Source organism: Venturia canescens, chromosome 11 (genome assembly GCF_019457755.1).
Source record: "Venturia canescens isolate UGA chromosome 11, ASM1945775v1, whole genome shotgun sequence".
Classification (NCBI taxonomy): Eukaryota; Metazoa; Arthropoda; class Insecta; order Hymenoptera; family Ichneumonidae; genus Venturia; species Venturia canescens.
This window is the reverse complement of record NC_057431.1, coordinates 125,757-152,618: the sequence shown is the minus strand read 5'-3', so window position 1 is coordinate 152,618 and position 26,862 is coordinate 125,757.

Sequence of the window (26,862 nt, the reverse complement as noted above, 5' to 3'; positions counted from 1 at the left end):
TTTCACGAAATTGGAAGTGAAAACTCTTTGCCTTGGCGTCTCTCGAGGGCAGTGAGAAATTTCTCCCTGTTTCTTCAGTTTCTTTCGCCTATTTGGAACTGAAGATCATGGTGGAAGGTCGAGTTTCAGCGGAGACATGAATTACGACTTATAACATACAATTTCATGATAAAAACTCGTTATTTCACGAAATTGGAAGTGAAAACTCGTTGCCTTGGCGTCGCTCGAGGGCAGTGAGAAATTTCTCCCTGTTTCTTCAGTTTCTTTCGCCTATTTGGATCTGAAGATCATGGTGGAAGGTCGATTGTCAGCGGAGACATGAATTGCGCCTTATAACATACAATTTCATGATAAAAACTCGTTTTTCACGAAATTGGAAGTGAAAAAAAAATCCCTTGGATTCTCTCCAGGGCCGTGAGGATTTTTTTCCCGTTTCTTGATATCGTTTTGCCTAGTTGAAATTGAAAATCATGGGAAAATCTCGTTTTTCAGCGGAAATATGAGTTTCCGCTTATAACATTCAATATCATGATGAAAACTCGTTATTTCACGAAATTGGAAGTGAAAACTCTTTGCCTTGGCGTCTCTCGAGGGCAGTGAGAAATTTTATCCTGTTTCTTCACTTTCTTATGCCTATTTGGAACTGAGGATCATGGTGGAAGGTGGATTTTCAGTGAAGACATGAATTTCGCCTTATAACATACAATTTCATGATAAAAACTCGTTATTTCACGAAATTGGAAGTGAAAACTCGTTGCCTTGGCGTCTCTCGAGGGCAGTGAGAAGTTTCTCCCTGTTTCTTCAGTTTCTTTCGCCTATTTGGATCTGAAGATCATGGTGGAAGGTCGATTGTCAGCGGAGACATGAATTGCGCCTTATAACATACAATTTCATGATAAAAACTCGTTTTTTCACGAAATTGGGAGTGAAAAAAAAATCCCTTGGATTCTCTCCAGGGCCGTGAGGATTTTTTTCCCGTTTCTTGAGATCGTTTTGCCTAGTTGAAATTGAAAATCATGGGAAAATCTCGTTTTTCAGCGGAAATATGAGTTTCCGCTTATAACATTCAATATCATGATGAAAACTCGTTATTTCACGAAATTGGAAGTGAAAACTCTTTGCCTTGGCGTCTCTCGAGGGCAGTGAGAAATTTCTCCCTGTTTCTTCAGTTTCTTTCGCCTATTTGGAACTGAAGATCATGGTGGAAGGTCGAGTTTCAGCGGAGACATGAATTACGACTTATAACATACAATTTCATGATAAAAACTCGTTTTTTCACGAAATGGGAAGTGAAAAAAAAATCCTTTGGATTCTCTCCAGGGCCGTGAGGATTTTTTTCCCGTTTCTTGAGATCGTTTTGCCTAGTTGAAATTGAAAATCATGGGAAAATCCCGTTTTTCAGCGGAAATATGAGTTTCCGCTTATAACATTCTATATCATGATGAAAACTCGTTATTTCACGAAATTGGAAGTGAAAACTCTTTGCCTTGGCGTCTCTCGAGGGCAGTGAGAAATTTCTCCCTGTTTCTTCAGTTTCTTTCGCCTATTTGGAACTGAAGATCATGGTGGAAGGTCGAGTTTCAGCGGAGACATGAATTACGACTTATAACATACAATTTCATGATAAAAACTCGTTATTTCACGAAATTGGAAGTGAAAACTCGTTGCCTTGGCGTCTCTCGAGGGCAGTGAGAAATTTCTCCCTGTTTCTTCAGTTTCTTTCGCCTATTTGGATCTGAAGATCATGGTGGAAGGTCGATTGTCAGCGGAGACATGAATTGCGCCTTATAACATACAATTTCATGATAAAAACTCGTTTTTTCACGAAATTGGAAGTGAAAAAAAAATCCCTTGGATTCTCTCCAGGGCCGTGAGGATTTTTTTCCCGTTTCTTGAGTTCGTTTTGCCTAGTTGAAATTGAAAATCATGGGAAAATCTCGTTTTTCAGCGGAAATATGAGTTTCCGCTTATAACATTCAATATCATGATGAAAACTCGTTATTTCACGAAATTGGAAGTGAAAACTCTTTGCCTTGGCGTCGCTCGAGGGCAGTGAGAAGTTTCTCCCTGTTTCTTCAGTTTCTTTCGCCTATTTGGATCTGAAGATCATGGTGGAAGGTCGATTGTCAGCGGAGACATGAATTGCGCCTTATAATATACAATTTCATGATAATAACTCGTTTTTTCACGAAATTGGAAGTGAAAAAAAAATCCTTTGGATTCTCTCCAGGGCCGTGAGGATTTTTTTCCCGTTTCTTGAGATCGTTTTGCCTAGTTGAAATTGAAAATCATGGGAAAATCTCGTTTTTCAGCGGAAATATGAGTTTCCGCTTATAACATTCAATATCATGATGAAAACTCGTTATTTCACGAAATTGGAAGTGAAAACTCTTTGCCTTGGCGTCTCTCGAGGGCAGTGAGAAATTTCTCCCTGTTTCTTCAGTTTCTTTCGCCTATTTGGAACTGAAGATCATGGTGGAAGATCGAGTTTCAGCGGAGACATGAATTACGACTTATAACATACAATTTCATGATGAAAACTCGTTATTTCACGAAATTGGAAGTGAAAACTCTTTGCCTTGGCGTCGCTCGAGGGCAGTGAGAAATTTCTCCCTGTTTCTTCAGTTTCTTTCGCCTATTTGGAACTGAAGATCATGGTGGAAGGTCGATTTTCAGCGGAGACATGAAATACGACTTATAACATACAATTTCATGATAAAAACTCGTTTTTCACGAAATTGGAAGTAAAAACCCGTTGCCTTCGCGTCTCTCGAGGGCAATGAGAAAGTTTTTCCCGTTTCTTGAGTTCCTTTTGCCTATTTGAAATTGAAAATCATGGGAGAATCCCAACTTTATGAATTTCTGCTTATAACATGCGATATCATGATAAATACTGGTTTTTTCACTGAATTGGAAGTGAAAAAACGTTGTCTTGGCTTCTCTCCAGAGTCGTGAGGATTTTTATCCCGTTTCTTGAGTTCCTTTAGCCTAGTTGACATTGAAAATCATGGGAAAATCTCGTGTTTCACCGGAAATATTAGTTTCCGCTTATAACATTCAATATCATGATAAAAACTCGTTATTTCACGAAATTGGAAGTGAAAACTCGTTGCCTTGGCGTCTCTCGAGGGCAGTGAGAAGTTTCTCCCTGTTTCTTCAGTTTCTTTCGCCTATTTGGATCTGAAGATCATGGTGGAAGGTCGATTGTCAGCGGAGACATGAATTGCGCCTTATAACATACAATTTCATGATAAAAACTCGTTTTTTCACGAAATTGGAAGTGAAAAAAAAATCCCTTGGATTCTCTCCAGGGCCGTGAGGATTTTTTTCCCGTTTCTTGAGATCGTTTTGCCTAGTTGAAATTGAAAATCATGGGAAAATCTCGTTTTTCAGCGGAAATATGAGTTTCTGCTTATAACATTCAATATCATGATGAAAACTCGTTATTTCACGAAATTGGAAGTGAAAACTCGTTGCCTTGGCGTCTCTCGAGGGCAGTGAGAAATTTCTCCCTGTTTCTTCAGTTTCTTTCGCCTATTTGGAACTGTAGATCATGGCGGAAGGTCGATTTTCAGCGGAGACATGAATTGCGCCTTATAACATACAATTTCATGATAAATACTCGTTTTTCACGAAATTGGAAGTGAAAAAACGTTGTCTTGGCTTCTCTCCAGAGTCCTGAGGATTTTTTTCCCGTTTCTTGAGTTCGTTTTGCCTAGTTGAAATTGAAAATCATGGGAAAATCTCGTTTTTCAGCGGAAATATGAGTTTCCGCTTATAACATTCAATATCATGATGAAAACTCGTTATTTCACGAAATTGGAAGTGAAAACTCTTTGCCTTGGCGTCGCTCGAGGGCAGTGAGAAATTTCTCCCTGTTTCTTCAGTTTCTTTCGCCTATTTGGAACTGAAGATCATGGTGGAAGGTCGATTTTCAGCGGAGACATGAAATACGACTTATAACATACAATTTCATGATAAAAACACGTTTTTCACGAAATTGGAAGTAAAAACCCGTTGCCTTCGCGTCTCTCGAGGGCAATGAGAAAGTTTTTCCCGCTTCTTGAGTTCCTTTTGCCTATTTGAAATTGAAAATCATGGGAGAATCCCAACTTTATGAATTTCTGCTTATAACATGCGATATCATGATAAATACTGGTTTTTTCACTGAATTGGAAGTGAAAAAACGTTGTCTTGGCTTCTCTCCAGAGTCGTGAGGATTTTTATCCCGTTTCTTGAGTTCCTTTAGCCTAGTTGAAATTGAAAATCATGGGAAAATCTCGTTTTTCACCGGAAATATTAGTTTCCGCTTATAACATTCAATATCATGATAAAAACTCGTTATTTCACGAAATTGGAAGTGAAAACTCGTTGCCTTGGCGTCTCTCGGGGGCAGTGAGATTTTTTATCCTGTTTCTTCACTTTCTTTTGCCTATTTGGAACTGAGGATCATGGTGGAAGGTCGATTTTCAGTGAAGACATGAATTTCGCCTTATAACATACAATTTCATGATAAAAACTCGTTATTTCACGAAATTGGAAGTGAAAACTCGTTGCCTTGGCGTCTCTCGAGGGCAGTGAGAAGTTTCTCCCTGTTTCTTCAGTTTATTTCGCCTATTTGGATCTGAAGATCATGGTGGAAGGTCGATTGTCAGCGGAGACATGAATTGCGCCTTATAACATACAATTTCATGATAAAAACTCGTTTTTTCACGAAATTGGAAGTGAAAAAAAAATCCCTTGGATTCTCTCCAGGGCCGTGAGGATTTTTTTCCCGTTTCTTGAGATCGTTTTGCCTAGTTGAAATTGAAAATCATGGGAAAATCTCGTTTTTCAGCGGAAATATGAGATTCCGCTTATAACATTCAATATCATGATGAAAACTCGTTATTTCACGAAATTGGAAGTGAAAACTCTTTGCCTTGGCGTCTCTCGAGGGCAGTGAGAAATTTCTCCCTGTTTCTTCAGTTTCTTTCGCCTATTTGGAACTGAAGATCATGGTGGAAGGTCGAGTTTTAGCGGAGACATGAATTACGACTTATAACATACAATTTCATGATAAAAACTCGTTTTTTCACGAAATTGGAAGTGAAAACTCGTTGCCTTGGCGTCTCTCGAGGGCAGTGAGAAATTTCTCCCTGTTTCTTCAGTTTCTTTCGCCTATTTGGAACTGTAGATCATGGTGGAAGGTCGATTTTCAGCGGAGACATGAATTGCGCCTTATAACATACAATTTCATGATAAATACTCGTTTTTCACGAAATTGGAAGTGAAAAAACGTTGTCTTGGCTTCTCTCCAGAGTCCTGAGGATTTTTTTCCCGTTTCTTGAGTTCGTTTTGCCTAGTTGAAATTGAAAATCATGGGAAAATCTCGTTTTTCAGCGGAAATATTAGTTTCCGCTTATAACATTCAATATCATGATGAAAACTCGTTATTTCACGAAATTGGAAGTGAAAACTCTTTGCCTTGGCGTCGCTCGAGGGCAGTGAGAAATTTCTCCCTGTTTCTTCAGTTTCTTTCGCCTATTTGGAACTGAAGATCATGGTGGAAGGTCGATTTTCAGCGGAGACATGAAATACGACTTATAACATACAATTTCATGATAAAAACTCGTTTTTCACGAAATTGGAAGTAAAAACCCGTTGCCTTCGCGTCTCTCGAGGGCAATGAGAAAGTTTTTCCCGTTTCTTGAGTTCCTTTTGCCTATTTGAAATTGAAAATCATGGGAGAATCCCAACTTTATGAATTTCTGCTTATAACATGCGATATCATGATAAATACTGGTTTTTTCACTGAATTGGAAGTGAAAAAACGTTGTCTTGGCTTCTCTCCAGAGTCGTGAGGATTTTTATCCCGTTTCTGGAGTTCCTTTAGCCTAGTTGAAATTGAAAATCATGAGAAAATCTCGTTTTTCACCGGAAATATTAGTTTCCGCTTATAACATTCAATATCATGATAAAAACTCGTTATTTCACGAAATTGGAAGTGAAAACTCGTTGCCTTGGCGTCTCTCGAGGGCAGTGAGAAATTTCTCCCTGTTTCTTCAGTATCTTTCGCCTATTTGGATCTGAAGATCATGGTGGAAAGTCGATTGTCAGCGGAGACATGAATTGCGCCTTATAACATACAATTTCATGATAAAAACTCGTTTTTCACGAAATTGGAAGTGAAAAAAAAATCCCTTGGATTCTCTCCAGGGCCGTGAGGATTTTTTTCCCGTTTCATGAGATCGTTTTGCCTAGTTGAAATTGAAAATCATGGGAAAATCTCGTTTTTCAGCGGAAATATGAGTTTCCGCTTATAACATTCAATATCATGATGAAAACTCGTTATTTCACGAAATTGGAAGTGAAAACTCGTTGCCTTGGCGTCTCTCGAGGGCAGTGAGAAATTTCTCCCTGTTTCTTCAGTTTCTTTCGCCTATTTGGAACTGTAGATCATGGCGGAAGGTCGATTTTCAGCGGAGACATGAATTGCGCCTTATAACATACAATTTCATGATAAATACTCGTTTTTCACGAAATTGGAAGTGAAAAAACGTTGTCTTGGCTTCTCTCCAGAGTCCTGAGGATTTTTTTCCCGTTTCTTGAGTTCGTTTTGCCTAGTTGAAATTGAAAATCATGGGAAAATCTCGTTTTTCAGCGGAAATATGAGTTTCCGCTTATAACATTCAATATCATGATGAAAACTCGTTATTTCACGAAATTAGAAGTGAAAACTCTTTGCCTTGGCGTCGCTCGAGGGCAGTGAGAAATTTCTCCCTGTTTCTTCAGTTTCTTTCGCCTATTTGGAACTGAAGATCATGGTGGAAGGTCGATTTTCAGCGGAGACATGAAATACGACTTATAACATACAATTTCATGATAAAAACTCGTTTTTCACGAAATTGGAAGTAAAAACCCGTTGCCTTCGCGTCTCTCGAGGGCAATGAGAAAGTTTTTCCCGTTTCTTGAGTTCCTTTTGCCTATTTGAAATTGAAAATCATGGGAGAATCCCAACTTTATGAATTTCTGCTTATAACATGCGATATCATGATAAATACTGGTTTTTTCACTGAATTGGAAGTGAAAAAACGTTGTCTTGGCTTCTCTCCAGAGTCGTGAGGATTTTTATCCCGTTTCTGGAGTTCCTTTAGCCTAGTTGAAATTGAAAATCATGGGAAAATCTCGTTTTTCACCGGAAATATTAGTTTCCGCTTATAACATTCAATATCATGATAAAAACTCGTTATTTCACGAAATTGGAAGTGAAAACTCGTTGCCTTGGCGTCTCTCGAGGGCAGTGAGAAATTTCTCCCTGTTTCTTCAGTATCTTTCGCCTATTTGGATCTGAAGATCATGGTGGAAAGTCGATTGTCAGCGGAGACATGAATTGCGCCTTATAACATACAATTTCATGATAAAAACTCGTTTTTCACGAAATTGGAAGTGAAAAAAAAATCCCTTGAATTCTCTCCAGGGCCGTGAGGATTTTTTTCCCGTTTCTTGAGATCGTTTTGCCTAGTTGAAATTGAAAATCATGGGAAAATCTCGTTTTTCAGCGGAAATATGAGTTTCCGCTTATAACATTCAATATCATGATGAAAACTCGTTATTTCACGAAATTGGAAGTGAAAACTCGTTGCCTTGGCGTCTCTCGAGGGCAGTGAGAAATTTCTCCCTGTTTCTTCAGTTTCTTTCGCCTATTTGGAACTGTAGATCATGGCGGAAGGTCGATTTTCAGCGGAGACATGAATTGCGCCTTATAACATACAATTTCATGATAAATACTCGTTTTTCACGAAATTGGAAGTGAAAAAACGTTGTCTTGGCTTCTCTCCAGAGTCCTGAGGATTTTTTTCCCGTTTCTTGAGTTCGTTTTGCCTAGTTGAAATTGAAAATCATGGGAAAATCTCGTTTTTCAGCGGAAATATGAGTTTCCGCTTATAACATTCAATATCATGATGAAAACTCGTTATTTCACGAAATTGGAAGTGAAAACTCTTTGCCTTGGCGTCGCTCGAGGGCAGTGAGAAATTTCTCCCTGTTTCTTCAGTTTCTTTCGCCTATTTGGAACTGAAGATCATGGTGGAAGGTCGATTTTCAGCGGAGACATGAAATACGACTTATAACATACAATTTCATGATAAAAACTCGTTTTTCACGAAATTGGAAGTAAAAACCCGTTGCCTTCGCGTCTCTCGAGGGCAATGAGAAAGTTTTTCCCGTTTCTTGAGTTCCTTTTGCCTATTTGAAATTGAAAATCATGGGAGAATCCCAACTTTATGAATTTCTGCTTATAACATGCGATATCATGATAAATACTGGTTTTTTCACTGAATTGGAAGTGAAAAAACGTTGTCTTGGCTTCTCTCCAGAGTCGTGAGGATTTTTATCCCGTTTCTTGAGTTCCTTTAGCCTAGTTGAAATTGAAAATCATGGGAAAATCTCGTTTTTCACCGGAAATATTAGTTTCCGCTTATAACATTCAATATCATGATAAAAACTCGTTATTTCACGAAATTGGAAGTGAAAACTCGTTGCCTTGGCGTCTCTCGGGGGCAGTGAGATATTTTATCCTGTTTCTTCACTTTCTTTTGCCTATTTGGAACTGAGGATCATGGTGGAAGGTGGATTTTCAGTGAAGACATGAATTTCGCCTTATAACATACAATTTCATGATAAAAACTCGTTATTTCACGAAATTGGAAGTGAAAACTCGTTGCCTTGGCGTCTCTCGAGGGCAGTGAGAAGTTTCTCCCTTTTTCTTCAGTTTCTTTCGCCTATTTGGATCTGCAGATCATGGTGGAAGGTCGATTGTCAGCGGAGACATGAATTGCGCCTTATAACATACAATTTCATGATAAAAACTCGTTTTTTCACGAAATTGGAAGTGAAAAAAAAATCCCTTGGATTCTCTCCAGGGCCGTGAGGATTTTTTTCCCGTTTCTTGAGATCGTTTTGCCTAGTTGAAATTGAAAATCATGGGAAAATCTCGTTTTTCAGCGGAAATATGAGTTTCCGCTTATAACATTCAATATCATGATGAAAACTCGTTATTTCACGAAATTGGAAGTGAAAACTCTTTGCCTTGGCGTCTCTCGAGGGCAGTGAGAAATTTCTCCCTGTTTCTTCAGTTTCTTTCGCCTATTTGGAACTGAAGATCATGGTGGAAGGTCGAGTTTCAGCGGAGACATGAATTACGACTTATAACATACAATTTCATGATAAAAACTCGTTTTTTCACGAAATGGGAAGTGAAAAAAAAATCCTTTGGATTCTCTCCAGGGCCGTGAGGATTTTTTTCCCGTTTCTTGAGATCGTTTTGCCTAGTTGAAATTGAAAATCATGGGAAAATCTGGTTTTTCAGCGGAAATATGAGTTTCCGCTTATAACATTCTATATCATGATGAAAACTCGTTATTTCACGGAATTGGAAGTGAAAACTCTTTGCCTTGGCGTCTCTCGAGGGCAGTGAGAAATTTCTCCCTGTTTCTTCAGTTTCTTTCGCCTATTTGGAACTGAAGATCATGGTGGAAGGTCGAGTTTCAGCGGAGACATGAATTACGACTTATAACATACAATTTCATGATAAAAACTCGTTATTTCACGAAATTGGAAGTGAAAACTCGTTGCCTTGGCGTCTCTCGAGGGCAGTGAGAAATTTCTCCCTGTTTCTTCAGTTTCTTTCGCCTATTTGGAACTGTAGATCATGGTGGAAGGTCGATTTTCAGCGGAGACATGAATTGCGCCTTATAACATACAATTTCATGATAAATACTCGTTTTTCACGAAATTGGATGTGAAAAAACGTTGTCTTGGCTTCTCTCCAGAGTCCTGAGGATTTTTTCCCCGTTTCTTGAGTTCGTTTTGCCTAGTTGAAATTGAAAATCATGGGAAAATCTCGTTTTTCAGCGGAAATATGAGTTTCCGCTTATAACATTCAATATCATGATGAAAACTCGTTATTTCACGAAATTGGAAGTGAAAACTCTTTGCCTTGGCGTCTCTCGAGGGCAGTGAGAAATTTCTCCCTGTTTCTTCAGTATCTTTCGCCTATTTGGATTTGAAGATCATGGTGGAAAGTCGATTGTCAGCGGAGACATGAATTGCGCCTTATAACATACAATTTCATGATAAAAACTCGTTTTTCACGAAATTGGAAGTGAAAAAAAAATCCCTTGGATTCTCTCCAGGGCCGTGAGGATTTTTTTCCCGTTTCTTGAGATCGTTTTGCCTAGTTGAAATTGAAAATCATGGGAAAATCTCGTTTTTCAGCGGAAATATGAGTTTCCGCTTATAACATTCAATATCATGATGAAAACTCGTTATTTCACGAAATTGGAAGTGAAAACTCTTTGCCTTGGCGTCTCTCGAGGGCAGTGAGAAATTTCTCCCTGTTTCTTCAGTTTCTTTCGCCTATTTGGAACTGTAGATCATGGTGGAAGGTCGATTTTCAGCGGAGACATGAATTGCGCCTTATAACATACAATTTCATGATAAATACTCGTTTTTCACGAAATTGGAAGTGAAAAAACGTTGTCTTGGCTTCTCTCCAGAGTCCTGAGGATTTTTTTCCCGTTTCTTGAGTTCGTTTTGCCTAGTTGAAATTGAAAATCATGGGAAAATCTCGTTTTTCAGCGGAAATATGAGTTTCCGCTTATAACATTCAATATCATGATGAAAACTCGTTATTTCACGAAATTGGAAGTGAAAACTCTTTGCCTTGGCGTCGCTCGAGGGCAGTGAGAAATTTCTCCCTGTTTCTTCAGTTTCTTTCGCCTATTTGGAACTGAAGATCATGGTGGAAGGTCGATTTTCAGCGGAGACATGAAATACGACTTATAACATACAATTTCATGATAAAAACTCGTTTTTCACGAAATTGGAAGTAAAAACCCGTTGCCTTCGCGTCTCTCGAGGGCAATGAGAAAGTTTTTCCCGTTTCTTGAGTTCCTTTTGCCTATTTGAAATTGAAAATCATGGGAGAATCCCAACTTTATGAATTTCTGCTTATAACATGCGATATCATGATAAATACTGGTTTTTTCACTGAATTGGAAGTGAAAAAACGTTGTCTTGGCTTCTCTCCAGAGTCGTGAAGATTTTTATCCCGTTTCTTGAGTTCCTTTAGCCTAGTTGAAATTGGAAATCATGGGAAAATCTCGTTTTTCACCGGAAATATTAGTTTCCGCTTATAACAATCAATATCATGATAAAAACTCGTTATTTCACGAAATTGGAAGTGAAAACTCGTTGCCTTGGCGTCTCTCGGGGGCAGTGAGATATTTTATCCTGTTTCTTCACTTTCTTTTGCCTATTTGGAACTGAGGATCATGGTGGAAGGTGGATTTTCAGTGAAGACATGAATTTCGCCTTATAACATACAATTTCATGCTGAAAACTCGTTATTTCACGAAATTGGAAGTGAAAACTCTTTGCCTTGGCGTCTCTCGAGGGCAGTGAGAAATTTCTCCCTGTTTCTTCAGTTTCTTTCGCCTATTTGGAACTGAAGATCATGGTGGAAGGTCGAGTTTCAGCGGAGACATGAATTACGACTTATAACATACAATTTCATGATAAAAACTCGTTATTTCACGAAATTGGAAGTGAAAACTCGTTGCCTTGGCGTCGCTCGAGGGCAGTGAGAAATTTCTCCCTGTTTCTTCAGTTTCTTTCGCCTATTTGGATCTGAAGATCATGGTGGAAGGTCGATTGTCAGCGGAGACATGAATTGCGCCTTATAACATACAATTTCATGATAAAAACTCGTTTTTCACGAAATTGGAAGTGAAAAAAAAATCCCTTGGATTCTCTCCAGGGCCGTGAGGATTTTTTTCCCGTTTCTTGATATCGTTTTGCCTAGTTGAAATTGAAAATCATGGGAAAATCTCGTTTTTCAGCGGAAATATGAGTTTCCGCTTATAACATTCAATATCATGATGAAAACTCGTTATTTCACGAAATTGGAAGTGAAAACTCTTTGCCTTGGCGTCTCTCGAGGGCAGTGAGAAATTTTATCCTGTTTCTTCACTTTCTTATGCCTATTTGGAACTGAGGATCATGGTGGAAGGTGGATTTTCAGTGAAGACATGAATTTCGCCTTATAACATACAATTTCATGATAAAAACTCGTTATTTCACGAAATTGGAAGTGAAAACTCGTTGCCTTGGCGTCTCTCGAGGGCAGTGAGAAGTTTCTCCCTGTTTCTTCAGTTTCTTTCGCCTATTTGGATCTGAAGATCATGGTGGAAGGTCGATTGTCAGCGGAGACATGAATTGCGCCTTATAACATACAATTTCATGATAAAAACTCGTTTTTTCACGAAATTGGGAGTGAAAAAAAAATCCCTTGGATTCTCTCCAGGGCCGTGAGGATTTTTTTCCCGTTTCTTGAGATCGTTTTGCCTAGTTGAAATTGAAAATCATGGGAAAATCTCGTTTTTCAGCGGAAATATGAGTTTCCGCTTATAACATTCAATATCATGATGAAAACTCGTTATTTCACGAAATTGGAAGTGAAAACTCTTTGCCTTGGCGTCTCTCGAGGGCAGTGAGAAATTTCTCCCTGTTTCTTCAGTTTCTTTCGCCTATTTGGAACTGAAGATCATGGTGGAAGGTCGAGTTTCAGCGGAGACATGAATTACGACTTATAACATACAATTTCATGATAAAAACTCGTTTTTTCACGAAATGGGAAGTGAAAAAAAAATCCTTTGGATTCTCTCCAGGGCCGTGAGGATTTTTTTCCCGTTTCTTGAGATCGTTTTGCCTAGTTGAAATTGAAAATCATGGGAAAATCCCGTTTTTCAGCGGAAATATGAGTTTCCGCTTATAACATTCTATATCATGATGAAAACTCGTTATTTCACGAAATTGGAAGTGAAAACTCTTTGCCTTGGCGTCTCTCGAGGGCAGTGAGAAATTTCTCCCTGTTTCTTCAGTTTCTTTCGCCTATTTGGAACTGAAGATCATGGTGGAAGGTCGAGTTTCAGCGGAGACATGAATTACGACTTATAACATACAATTTCATGATAAAAACTCGTTATTTCACGAAATTGGAAGTGAAAACTCGTTGCCTTGGCGTCTCTCGAGGGCAGTGAGAAATTTCTCCCTGTTTCTTCAGTTTCTTTCGCCTATTTGGATCTGAAGATCATGGTGGAAGGTCGATTGTCAGCGGAGACATGAATTGCGCCTTATAACATACAATTTCATGATAAAAACTCGTTTTTTCACGAAATTGGAAGTGAAAAAAAAATCCCTTGGATTCTCTCCAGGGCCGTGAGGATTTTTTTCCCGTTTCTTGAGTTCGTTTTGCCTAGTTGAAATTGAAAATCATGGGAAAATCTCGTTTTTCAGCGGAAATATGAGTTTCCGCTTATAACATTCAATATCATGATGAAAACTCGTTATTTCACGAAATTGGAAGTGAAAACTCTTTGCCTTGGCGTCGCTCGAGGGCAGTGAGAAGTTTCTCCCTGTTTCTTCAGTTTCTTTCGCCTATTTGGATCTGAAGATCATGGTGGAAGGTCGATTGTCAGCGGAGACATGAATTGCGCCTTATAATATACAATTTCATGATAATAACTCGTTTTTTCACGAAATTGGAAGTGAAAAAAAAATCCTTTGGATTCTCTCCAGGGCCGTGAGGATTTTTTTCCCGTTTCTTGAGATCGTTTTGCCTAGTTGAAATTGAAAATCATGGGAAAATCTCGTTTTTCAGCGGAAATATGAGTTTCCGCTTATAACATTCAATATCATGATGAAAACTCGTTATTTCACGAAATTGGAAGTGAAAACTCTTTGCCTTGGCGTCTCTCGAGGGCAGTGAGAAATTTCTCCCTGTTTCTTCAGTTTCTTTCGCCTATTTGGAACTGAAGATCATGGTGGAAGATCGAGTTTCAGCGGAGACATGAATTACGACTTATAACATACAATTTCATGATGAAAACTCGTTATTTCACGAAATTGGAAGTGAAAACTCTTTGCCTTGGCGTCGCTCGAGGGCAGTGAGAAATTTCTCCCTGTTTCTTCAGTTTCTTTCGCCTATTTGGAACTGAAGATCATGGTGGAAGGTCGATTTTCAGCGGAGACATGAAATACGACTTATAACATACAATTTCATGATAAAAACTCGTTTTTCACGAAATTGGAAGTAAAAACCCGTTGCCTTCGCGTCTCTCGAGGGCAATGAGAAAGTTTTTCCCGTTTCTTGAGTTCCTTTTGCCTATTTGAAATTGAAAATCATGGGAGAATCCCAACTTTATGAATTTCTGCTTATAACATGCGATATCATGATAAATACTGGTTTTTTCACTGAATTGGAAGTGAAAAAACGTTGTCTTGGCTTCTCTCCAGAGTCGTGAGGATTTTTATCCCGTTTCTTGAGTTCCTTTAGCCTAGTTGACATTGAAAATCATGGGAAAATCTCGTGTTTCACCGGAAATATTAGTTTCCGCTTATAACATTCAATATCATGATAAAAACTCGTTATTTCACGAAATTGGAAGTGAAAACTCGTTGCCTTGGCGTCTCTCGAGGGCAGTGAGAAGTTTCTCCCTGTTTCTTCAGTTTCTTTCGCCTATTTGGATCTGAAGATCATGGTGGAAGGTCGATTGTCAGCGGAGACATGAATTGCGCCTTATAACATACAATTTCATGATAAAAACTCGTTTTTTCACGAAATTGGAAGTGAAAAAAAAATCCCTTGGATTCTCTCCAGGGCCGTGAGGATTTTTTTCCCGTTTCTTGAGATCGTTTTGCCTAGTTGAAATTGAAAATCATGGGAAAATCTCGTTTTTCAGCGGAAATATGAGTTTCTGCTTATAACATTCAATATCATGATGAAAACTCGTTATTTCACGAAATTGGAAGTGAAAACTCGTTGCCTTGGCGTCTCTCGAGGGCAGTGAGAAATTTCTCCCTGTTTCTTCAGTTTCTTTCGCCTATTTGGAACTGTAGATCATGGCGGAAGGTCGATTTTCAGCGGAGACATGAATTGCGCCTTATAACATACAATTTCATGATAAATACTCGTTTTTCACGAAATTGGAAGTGAAAAAACGTTGTCTTGGCTTCTATCCAGAGTCCTGAGGATTTTTTTCCCGTTTCTTGAGTTCGTTTTGCCTAGTTGAAATTGAAAATCATGGGAAAATCTCGTTTTTCAGCGGAAATATGAGTTTCCGCTTATAACATTCAATATCATGATGAAAACTCGTTATTTCACGAAATTGGAAGTGAAAACTCTTTGCCTTGGCGTCGCTCGAGGGCAGTGAGAAATTTCTCCCTGTTTCTTCAGTTTCTTTCGCCTATTTGGAACTGAAGATCATGGTGGAAGGTCGATTTTCAGCGGAGACATGAAATACGACTTATAACATACAATTTCATGATAAAAACACGTTTTTCACGAAATTGGAAGTAAAAACCCGTTGCCTTCGCGTCTCTCGAGGGCAATGAGAAAGTTTTTCCCGCTTCTTGAGTTCCTTTTGCCTATTTGAAATTGAAAATCATGGGAGAATCCCAACTTTATGAATTTCTGCTTATAACATGCGATATCATGATAAATACTGGTTTTTTCACTGAATTGGAAGTGAAAAAACGTTGTCTTGGCTTCTCTCCAGAGTCGTGAGGATTTTTATCCCGTTTCTTGAGTTCCTTTAGCCTAGTTGAAATTGAAAATCATGGGAAAATCTCGTTTTTCACCGGAAATATTAGTTTCCGCTTATAACATTCAATATCATGATAAAAACTCGTTATTTCACGAAATTGGAAGTGAAAACTCGTTGCCTTGGCGTCTCTCGGGGGCAGTGAGATTTTTTATCCTGTTTCTTCACTTTCTTTTGCCTATTTGGAACTGAGGATCATGGTGGAAGGTCGATTTTCAGTGAAGACATGAATTTCGCCTTATAACATACAATTTCATGATAAAAACTCGTTATTTCACGAAATTGGAAGTGAAAACTCGTTGCCTTGGCGTCTCTCGAGGGCAGTGAGAAGTTTCTCCCTGTTTCTTCAGTTTATTTCGCCTATTTGGATCTGAAGATCATGGTGGAAGGTCGATTGTCAGCGGAGACATGAATTGCGCCTTATAACATACAATTTCATGATAAAAACTCGTTTTTTCACGAAATTGGAAGTGAAAAAAAAATCCCTTGGATTCTCTCCAGGGCCGTGAGGATTTTTTTCCCGTTTCTTGAGATCGTTTTGCCTAGTTGAAATTGAAAATCATGGGAAAATCTCGTTTTTCAGCGGAAATATGAGATTCCGCTTATAACATTCAATATCATGATGAAAACTCGTTATTTCACGAAATTGGAAGTGAAAACTCTTTGCCTTGGCGTCTCTCGAGGGCAGTGAGAAATTTCTCCCTGTTTCTTCAGTTTCTTTCGCCTATTTGGAACTGAAGATCATGGTGGAAGGTCGAGTTTTAGCGGAGACATGAATTACGACTTATAACATACAATTTCATGATAAAAACTCGTTTTTTCACGAAATTGGAAGTGAAAACTCGTTGCCTTGGCGTCTCTCGAGGGCAGTGAGAAATTTCTCCCTGTTTCTTCAGTTTCTTTCGCCTATTTGGAACTGTAGATCATGGTGGAAGGTCGATTTTCAGCGGAGACATGAATTGCGCCTTATAACATACAATTTCATGATAAATACTCGTTTTTCACGAAATTGGAAGTGAAAAAACGTTGTCTTGGCTTCTCTCCAGAGTCCTGAGGATTTTTTTCCCGTTTCTTGAGTTCGTTTTGCCTAGTTGAAATTGAAAATCATGGGAAAATCTCGTTTTTCAGCGGAAATATTAGTTTCCGCTTATAACATTCAATATCATGATGAAAACTCGTTATTTCACGAAATTGGAAGTGAAAACTCTTTGCCTTGGCGTCGCTCGAGGGCAGTGAGAAATTTCTCCCTGTTTCTTCAGTTTCTTTCGCCTATTTGGAACTGAAGATCATGGTGGAAGGTCGATTTTCAGCGGAGACATGAAATACGACTTATAACATACAATTTCATGATAAAAACTCGTTTTTCACGAAATTGGAAGTAAAAACCCGTTGCCTTCGCGTCTCTCGAGGGCAATGAGAAAGTTTTTCCCGTTTCTTGAGTTCCTTTTGCCTATTTGAAATTGAAAATCATGGGAGAATCCCAACTTTATGAATTTCTGCTTATAACATGCGATATCATGATAAATACTGGTTTTTTCACTGAATTGGAAGTGAAAAAACGTTGTCTTGGCTTCTCTCCAGAGTCGTGAGGATTTTTATCCCGTTTCTGGAGTTCCTTTAGCCTAGTTGAAATTGAAAATCATGAGAAAATCTCGTTTTTCACCGGAAATATTAGTTTCCGCTTATAACATTCAATATCATGATAAAAACTCGTTATTTCACGAAATTGGAAGTGAAAACTCGTTGCCTTGGCGTCTCTCGAGGGCAGTGAGAAATTTCTCCCTGTTTCTTCAGTATCTTTCGCCTATTTGGATCTGAAGATCATGGTGGAAAGTCGATTGTCAGCGGAGACATGAATTGCGCCTTATAACATACAATTTCATGATAAAAACTCGTTTTTCACGAAATTGGAAGTGAAAAAAAAATCCCTTGGATTCTCTCCAGGGCCGTGAGGATTTTTTTCCCGTTTCATGAGATCGTTTTGCCTAGTTGAAATTGAAAATCATGGGAAAATCTCGTTTTTCAGCGGAAATATGAGTTTCCGCTTATAACATTCAATATCATGATGAAAACTCGTTATTTCACGAAATTGGAAGTGAAAACTCGTTGCCTTGGCGTCTCTCGAGGGCAGTGAGAAATTTCTCCCTGTTTCTTCAGTTTCTTTCGCCTATTTGGAACTGTAGATCATGGCGGAAGGTCGATTTTCAGCGGAGACATGAATTGCGCCTTATAACATACAATTTCATGATAAATACTCGTTTTTCACGAAATTGGAAGTGAAAAAACGTTGTCTTGGCTTCTCTCCAGAGTCCTGAGGATTTTTTTCCCGTTTCTTGAGTTCGTTTTGCCTAGTTGAAATTGAAAATCATGGGAAAATCTCGTTTTTCAGCGGAAATATGAGTTTCCGCTTATAACATTCAATATCATGATGAAAACTCGTTATTTCACGAAATTAGAAGTGAAAACTCTTTGCCTTGGCGTCGCTCGAGGGCAGTGAGAAATTTCTCCCTGTTTCTTCAGTTTCTTTCGCCTATTTGGAACTGAAGATCATGGTGGAAGGTCGATTTTCAGCGGAGACATGAAATACGACTTATAACATACAATTTCATGATAAAAACTCGTTTTTCACGAAATTGGAAGTAAAAACCCGTTGCCTTCGCGTCTCTCGAGGGCAATGAGAAAGTTTTTCCCGTTTCTTGAGTTCCTTTTGCCTATTTGAAATTGAAAATCATGGGAGAATCCCAACTTTATGAATTTCTGCTTATAACATGCGATATCATGATAAATACTGGTTTTTTCACTGAATTGGAAGTGAAAAAACGTTGTCTTGGCTTCTCTCCAGAGTCGTGAGGATTTTTATCCCGTTTCTGGAGTTCCTTTAGCCTAGTTGAAATTGAAAATCATGGGAAAATCTCGTTTTTCACCGGAAATATTAGTTTCCGCTTATAACATTCAATATCATGATAAAAACTCGTTATTTCACGAAATTGGAAGTGAAAACTCGTTGCCTTGGCGTCTCTCGAGGGCAGTGAGAAATTTCTCCCTGTTTCTTCAGTATCTTTCGCCTATTTGGATCTGAAGATCATGGTGGAAAGTCGATTGTCAGCGGAGACATGAATTGCGCCTTATAACATACAATTTCATGATAAAAACTCGTTTTTCACGAAATTGGAAGTGAAAAAAAAATCCCTTGAATTCTCTCCAGGGCCGTGAGGATTTTTTTCCCGTTTCTTGAGATCGTTTTGCCTAGTTGAAATTGAAAATCATGGGAAAATCTCGTTTTTCAGCGGAAATATGAGTTTCCGCTTATAACATTCAATATCATGATGAAAACTCGTTATTTCACGAAATTGGAAGTGAAAACTCGTTGCCTTGGCGTCTCTCGAGGGCAGTGAGAAATTTCTCCCTGTTTCTTCAGTTTCTTTCGCCTATTTGGAACTGTAGATCATGGCGGAAGGTCGATTTTCAGCGGAGACATGAATTGCGCCTTATAACATACAATTTCATGATAAATACTCGTTTTTCACGAAATTGGAAGTGAAAAAACGTTGTCTTGGCTTCTCTCCAGAGTCCTGAGGATTTTTTTCCCGTTTCTTGAGTTCGTTTTGCCTAGTTGAAATTGAAAATCATGGGAAAATCTCGTTTTTCAGCGGAAATATGAGTTTCCGCTTATAACATTCAATATCATGATGAAAACTCGTTATTTCACGAAATTGGAAGTGAAAACTCTTTGCCTTGGCGTCGCTCGAGGGCAGTGAGAAATTTCTCCCTGTTTCTTCAGTTTCTTTCGCCTATTTGGAACTGAAGATCATGGTGGAAGGTCGATTTTCAGCGGAGACATGAAATACGACTTATAACATACAATTTCATGATAAAAACTCGTTTTTCACGAAATTGGAAGTAAAAACCCGTTGCCTTCGCGTCTCTCGAGGGCAATGAGAAAGTTTTTCCCGTTTCTTGAGTTCCTTTTGCCTATTTGAAATTGAAAATCATGGGAGAATCCCAACTTTATGAATTTCTGCTTATAACATGCGATATCATGATAAATACTGGTTTTTTCACTGAATTGGAAGTGAAAAAACGTTGTCTTGGCTTCTCTCCAGAGTCGTGAGGATTTTTATCCCGTTTCTTGAGTTCCTTTAGCCTAGTTGAAATTGAAAATCATGGGAAAATCTCGTTTTTCACCGGAAATATTAGTTTCCGCTTATAACATTCAATATCATGATAAAAACTCGTTATTTCACGAAATTGGAAGTGAAAACTCGTTGCCTTGGCGTCTCTCGGGGGCAGTGAGATATTTTATCCTGTTTCTTCACTTTCTTTTGCCTATTTGGAACTGAGGATCATGGTGGAAGGTGGATTTTCAGTGAAGACATGAATTTCGCCTTATAACATACAATTTCATGATAAAAACTCGTTATTTCACGAAATTGGAAGTGAAAACTCGTTGCCTTGGCGTCTCTCGAGGGCAGTGAGAAGTTTCTCCCTTTTTCTTCAGTTTCTTTCGCCTATTTGGATCTGCAGATCATGGTGGAAGGTCGATTGTCAGCGGAGACATGAATTGCGCCTTATAACATACAATTTCATGATAAAAACTCGTTTTTTCACGATATTGGAAGTGAAAAAAAAATCCCTTGGATTCTCTCCAGGGCCGTGAGGATTTTTTTCCCGTTTCTTGAGATCGTTTTGCCTAGTTGAAATTGAAAATCATGGGAAAATCTCGTTTTTCAGCGGAAATATGAGTTTCCGCTTATAACATTCAATATCATGATGAAAACTCGTTATTTCACGAAATTGGAAGTGAAAACTCTTTGCCTTGGCGTCTCTCGAGGGCAGTGAGAAATTTCTCCCTGTTTCTTCAGTTTCTTTCGCCTATTTGGAACTGAAGATCATGGTGGAAGGTCGAGTTTCAGCGGAGACATGAATTACGACTTATAACATACAATTTCATGATAAAAACTCGTTATTTCACGAAATTGGAAGTGAAAACTCGTTGCCTTGGCGTCGCTCGAGGGCAGTGAGAAATTTCTCCCTGTTTCTTCAGTTTCTTTCGCCTATTTGGATCTGAAGATCATGGTGGAAGGTCGATTGTCAGCGGAGACATGAATTGCGCCTTATAACATACAATTTCATGATAAAAACTCGTTTTTCACGAAATTGGAAGTGAAAAAAAAATCCCTTGGATTCTCTCCAGGGCCGTGCGGATTTTTTTCCCGTTTCTTGAGATCGTTTTGCCTAGTTGAAATTGAAAATCATGGGAAAATCTCGTTTTTCAGCGGAAATATGAGTTTCCGCTTATAACATTCAATATCATGATGAAAACTCGTTATTTCACGAAATTGGAAGTGAAAACTCTTTGCCTTGGCGTCTCTCGAGGGCAGTGAGAAATTTCTCCCTGTTTCTTCAGTTTCTTTCGCCTATTTGGAACTGAAGATCATGGTGGAAGGTCGAGTTTCAGCGGAGACATGAATTACGACTTATAACATACAATTTCATGATAAAAACTCGTTTTTTCACGAAATGGGAAGTGAAAAAAAAATCCTTTGGATTCTCTCCAGGGCCGTGAGGATTTTTTTCCCGTTTCTTGAGATCGTTTTGCCTAGTTGAAATTGAAAATCATGGGAAAATCTGGTTTTTCAGCGGAAATATGAGTTTCCGCTTATAACATTCTATATCATGATGAAAACTCGTTATTTCACGGAATTGGAAGTGAAAACTCTTTGCCTTGGCGTCTCTCGAGGGCAGTGAGAAATTTCTCCCTGTTTCTTCAGTTTCTTTCGCCTATTTGGAACTGAAGATCATGGTGGAAGGTCGAGTTTCAGCGGAGACATGAATTACGACTTATAACATACAATTTCATGATAAAAACTCGTTATTTCACGAAATTGGAAGTGAAAACTCGTTGCCTTGGCGTCTCTCGAGGGCAGTGAGAAATTTCTCCCTGTTTCTTCAGTTTCTTTCGCCTATTTGGAACTGTAGATCATGGTGGAAGGTCGATTTTCAGCGGAGACATGAATTGCGCCTTATAACATACAATTTCATGATAAATACTCGTTTTTCACGAAATTGTATGTGAAAAAACGTTGTCTTGGCTTCTCTCCAGAGTCCTGAGGATTTTTTCCCCGTTTCTTGAGTTCGTTTTGCCTAGTTGAAATTGAAAATCATGGGAAAATCTCGTTTTTCAGCGGAAATATGAGTTTCCGCTTATAACATTCAATATCATGATGAAAACTCGTTATTTCACGAAATTGGAAGTGAAAACTCTTTGCCTTGGCGTCTCTCGAGGGCAGTGAGAAATTTCTCCCTGTTTCTTCAGTATCTTTCGCCTATTTGGATCTGAAGATCATGGTGGAAAGTCGATTGTCAGCGGAGACATGAATTGCGCCTTATAACATACAATTTCATGATAAAAACTCGTTTTTCACGAAATTGGAAGTGAAAAAAAAATCCCTTGGATTCTCTCCAGGGCCGTGAGGATTTTTTTCCCGTTTCTTGAGATCGTTTTGCCTAGTTGAAATTGAAAATCATGGGAAAATCTCGTTTTTCAGCGGAAATATGAGTTTCCGCTTATAACATTCAATATCATGATGAAAACTCGTTATTTCACGAAATTGGAAGTGAAAACTCTTTGCCTTGGCGTCTCTCGAGGGCAGTGAGAAATTTCTCCCTGTTTCTTCAGTTTCTTTCGCCTATTTGGAACTGTAGATCATGGTGGAAGGTCGATTTTCAGCGGAGACATGAATTGCGCCTTATAACATACAATTTCATGATAAATACTCGTTTTTCACGAAATTGGAAGTGAAAAAACGTTGTCTTGGCTTCTCTCCAGAGTCCTGAGGATTTTTTTCCCGTTTCTTGAGTTCGTTTTGCCTAGTTGAAATTGAAAATCATGGGAAAATCTCGTTTTTCAGCGGAAATATGAGTTTCCGCTTATAACATTCAATATCATGATGAAAACTCGTTATTTCACGAAATTGGAAGTGAAAACTCTTTGCCTTGGCGTCGCTCGAGGGCAGTGAGAAATTTCTCCCTGTTTCTTCAGTTTCTTTCGCCTATTTGGAACTGAAGATCATGGTGGAAGGTCGATTTTCAGCGGAGACATGAAATACGACTTATAACATACAATTTCATGATAAAAACTCGTTTTTCACGAAATTGGAAGTAAAAACCCGTTGCCTTCGCGTCTCTCGAGGGCAATGAGAAAGTTTTTCCCGTTTCTTGAGTTCCTTTTGCCTATTTGAAATTGAAAATCATGGGAGAATCCCAACTTTATGAATTTCTGCTTATAACATGCGATATCATGATAAATACTGGTTTTTTCACTGAATTGGAAGTGAAAAAACGTTGTCTTGGCTTCTCTCCAGAGTCGTGAAGATTTTTATCCCGTTTCTTGAGTTCCTTTAGCCTAGTTGAAATTGGAAATCATGGGAAAATCTCGTTTTTCACCGGAAATATTAGTTTCCGCTTATAACAATCAATATCATGATAAAAACTCGTTATTTCACGAAATTGGAAGTGAAAACTCGTTGCCTTGGCGTCTCTCGGGGGCAGTGAGATATTTTATCCTGTTTCTTCACTTTCTTTTGCCTATTTGGAACTGAGGATCATGGTGGAAGGTGGATTTTCAGTGAAGACATGAATTTCGCCTTATAACATACAATTTCATGATGAAAACTCGTTATTTCACGAAATTGGAAGTGAAAACTCTTTGCCTTGGCGTCTCTCGAGGGCAGTGAGAAATTTCTCCCTGTTTCTTCAGTTTCTTTCGCCTATTTGGAACTGAAGATCATGGTGGAAGGTCGAGTTTCAGCGGAGACATGAATTACGACTTATAACATACAATTTCATGATAAAAACTCGTTATTTCACGAAATTGGAAGTGAAAACTCGTTGCCTTGGCGTCGCTCGAGGGCAGTGAGAAATTTCTCCCTGTTTCTTCAGTTTCTTTCGCCTATTTGGATCTGAAGATCATGGTGGAAGGTCGATTGTCAGCGGAGACATGAATTGCGCCTTATAACATACAATTTCATGATAAAAACTCGTTTTTCACGAAATTGGAAGTGAAAAAAAAATCCCTTGGATTCTCTCCAGGGCCGTGAGGATTTTTTTCCCGTTTCTTGATATCGTTTTGCCTAGTTGAAATTGAAAATCATGGGAAAATCTCGTTTTTCAGCGGAAATATGAGTTTCCGCTTATAACATTCAATATCATGATGAAAACTCGTTATTTCACGAAATTGGAAGTGAAAACTCTTTGCCTTGGCGTCTCTCGAGGGCAGTGAGAAATTTTATCCTGTTTCTTCACTTTCTTATGCCTATTTGGAACTGAGGATCATGGTGGAAGGTGGATTTTCAGTGAAGACATGAATTTCGCCTTATAACATACAATTTCATGATAAAAACTCGTTATTTCACGAAATTGGAAGTGAAAACTCGTTGCCTTGGCGTCTCTCGAGGGCAGTGAGAAGTTTCTCCCTGTTTCTTCAGTTTCTTTCGCCTATTTGGATCTGAAGATCATGGTGGAAGGTCGATTGTCAGCGGAGACATGAATTGCGCCTTATAACATACAATTTCATGATAAAAACTCGTTTTTTCACGAAATTGGGAGTGAAAAAAAAATCCCTTGGATTCTCTCCAGGGCCGTGAGGATTTTTTTCCCGTTTCTTGAGATCGTTTTGCCTAGTTGAAATTGAAAATCATGGGAAAATCTCGTTTTTCAGCGGAAATATGAGTTTCCGCTTATAACATTCAATATCATGATGAAAACTCGTTATTTCACGAAATTGGAAGTGAAAACTCTTTGCCTTGGCGTCTCTCGAGGGCAGTGAGAAATTTCTCCCTGTTTCTTCAGTTTCTTTCGCCTATTTGGAACTGAAGATCATGGTGGAAGGTCGAGTTTCAGCGGAGACATGAATTACGACTTATAACATACAATTTCATGATAAAAACTCGTTTTTTCACGAAATGGGAAGTGAAAAAAAAATCCTTTGGATTCTCTCCAGGGCCGTGAGGATTTTTTTCCCGTTTCTTGAGATCGTTTTGCCTAGTTGAAATTGAAAATCATGGGAAAATCCCGTTTTTCAGCGGAAATATGAGTTTCCGCTTATAACATTCTATATCATGATGAAAACTCGTTATTTCACGAAATTGGAAGTGAAAACTCTTTGCCTTGGCGTCTCTCGAGGGCAGTGAGAAATTTCTCCCTGTTTCTTCAGTTTCTTTCGCCTATTTGGAACTGAAGATCATGGTGGAAGGTCGAGTTTCAGCGGAGACATGAATTACGACTTATAACATACAATTTCATGATAAAAACTCGTTATTTCACGAAATTGGAAGTGAAAACTCGTTGCCTTGGCGTCTCTCGAGGGCAGTGAGAAATTTCTCCCTGTTTCTTCAGTTTCTTTCGCCTATTTGGATCTGAAGATCATGGTGGAAGGTCGATTGTCAGCGGAGACATGAATTGCGCCTTATAACATACAATTTCATGATAAAAACTCGTTTTTTCACGAAATTGGAAGTGAAAAAAAAATCCCTTGGATTCTCTCCAGGGCCGTGAGGATTTTTTTCCCGTTTCTTGAGTTCGTTTTGCCTAGTTGAAATTGAAAATCATGGGAAAATCTCGTTTTTCAGCGGAAATATGAGTTTCCGCTTATAACATTCAATATCATGATGAAAACTCGTTATTTCACGAAATTGGAAGTGAAAACTCTTTGCCTTGGCGTCGCTCGAGGGCAGTGAGAAGTTTCTCCCTGTTTCTTCAGTTTCTTTCGCCTATTTGGATCTGAAGATCATGGTGGAAGGTCGATTGTCAGCGGAGACATGAATTGCGCCTTATAATATACAATTTCATGATAATAACTCGTTTTTTCACGAAATTGGAAGTGAAAAAAAAATCCTTTGGATTCTCTCCAGGGCCGTGAGGATTTTTTTCCCGTTTCTTGAGATCGTTTTGCCTAGTTGAAATTGAAAATCATGGGAAAATCTCGTTTTTCAGCGGAAATATGAGTTTCCGCTTATAACATTCAATATCATGATGAAAACTCGTTATTTCACGAAATTGGAAGTGAAAACTCTTTGCCTTGGCGTCTCTCGAGGGCAGTGAGAAATTTCTCCCTGTTTCTTCAGTTTCTTTCGCCTATTTGGAACTGAAGATCATGGTGGAAGATCGAGTTTCAGCGGAGACATGAATTACGACTTATAACATACAATTTCATGATGAAAACTCGTTATTTCACGAAATTGGAAGTGAAAACTCTTTGCCTTGGCGTCGCTCGAGGGCAGTGAGAAATTTCTCCCTGTTTCTTCAGTTTCTTTCGCCTATTTGGAACTGAAGATCATGGTGGAAGGTCGATTTTCAGCGGAGACATGAAATACGACTTATAACATACAATTTCATGATAAAAACTCGTTTTTCACGAAATTGGAAGTAAAAACCCGTTGCCTTCGCGTCTCTCGAGGGCAATGAGAAAGTTTTTCCCGTTTCTTGAGTTCCTTTTGCCTATTTGAAATTGAAAATCATGGGAGAATCCCAACTTTATGAATTTCTGCTTATAACATGCGATATCATGATAAATACTGGTTTTTTCACTGAATTGGAAGTGAAAAAACGTTGTCTTGGCTTCTCTCCAGAGTCGTGAGGATTTTTATCCCGTTTCTTGAGTTCCTTTAGCCTAGTTGACATTGAAAATCATGGGAAAATCTCGTGTTTCACCGGAAATATTAGTTTCCGCTTATAACATTCAATATCATGATAAAAACTCGTTATTTCACGAAATTGGAAGTGAAAACTCGTTGCCTTGGCGTCTCTCGAGGGCAGTGAGAAGTTTCTCCCTGTTTCTTCAGTTTCTTTCGCCTATTTGGATCTGAAGATCATGGTGGAAGGTCGATTGTCAGCGGAGACATGAATTGCGCCTTATAACATACAATTTCATGATAAAAACTCGTTTTTTCACGAAATTGGAAGTGAAAACTCGTTGCCTTGGCGTCTCTCGAGGGCAGTGAGAAATTTCTCCCTGTTTCTTCAGTTTCTTTCGCCTATTTGGAACTGTAGATCATGGTGGAAGGTCGATTTTCAGCGGAGACATGAATTGCGCCTTATAACATACAATTTCATGATAAATACTCGTTTTTCACGAAATTGTTAGTGAAAAAACGTTGTCTTGGCTTCTCTCCAGAGTCCTGAGGATTTTTTTCCCGTTTCTTGAGTTCGTTTTGCCTAG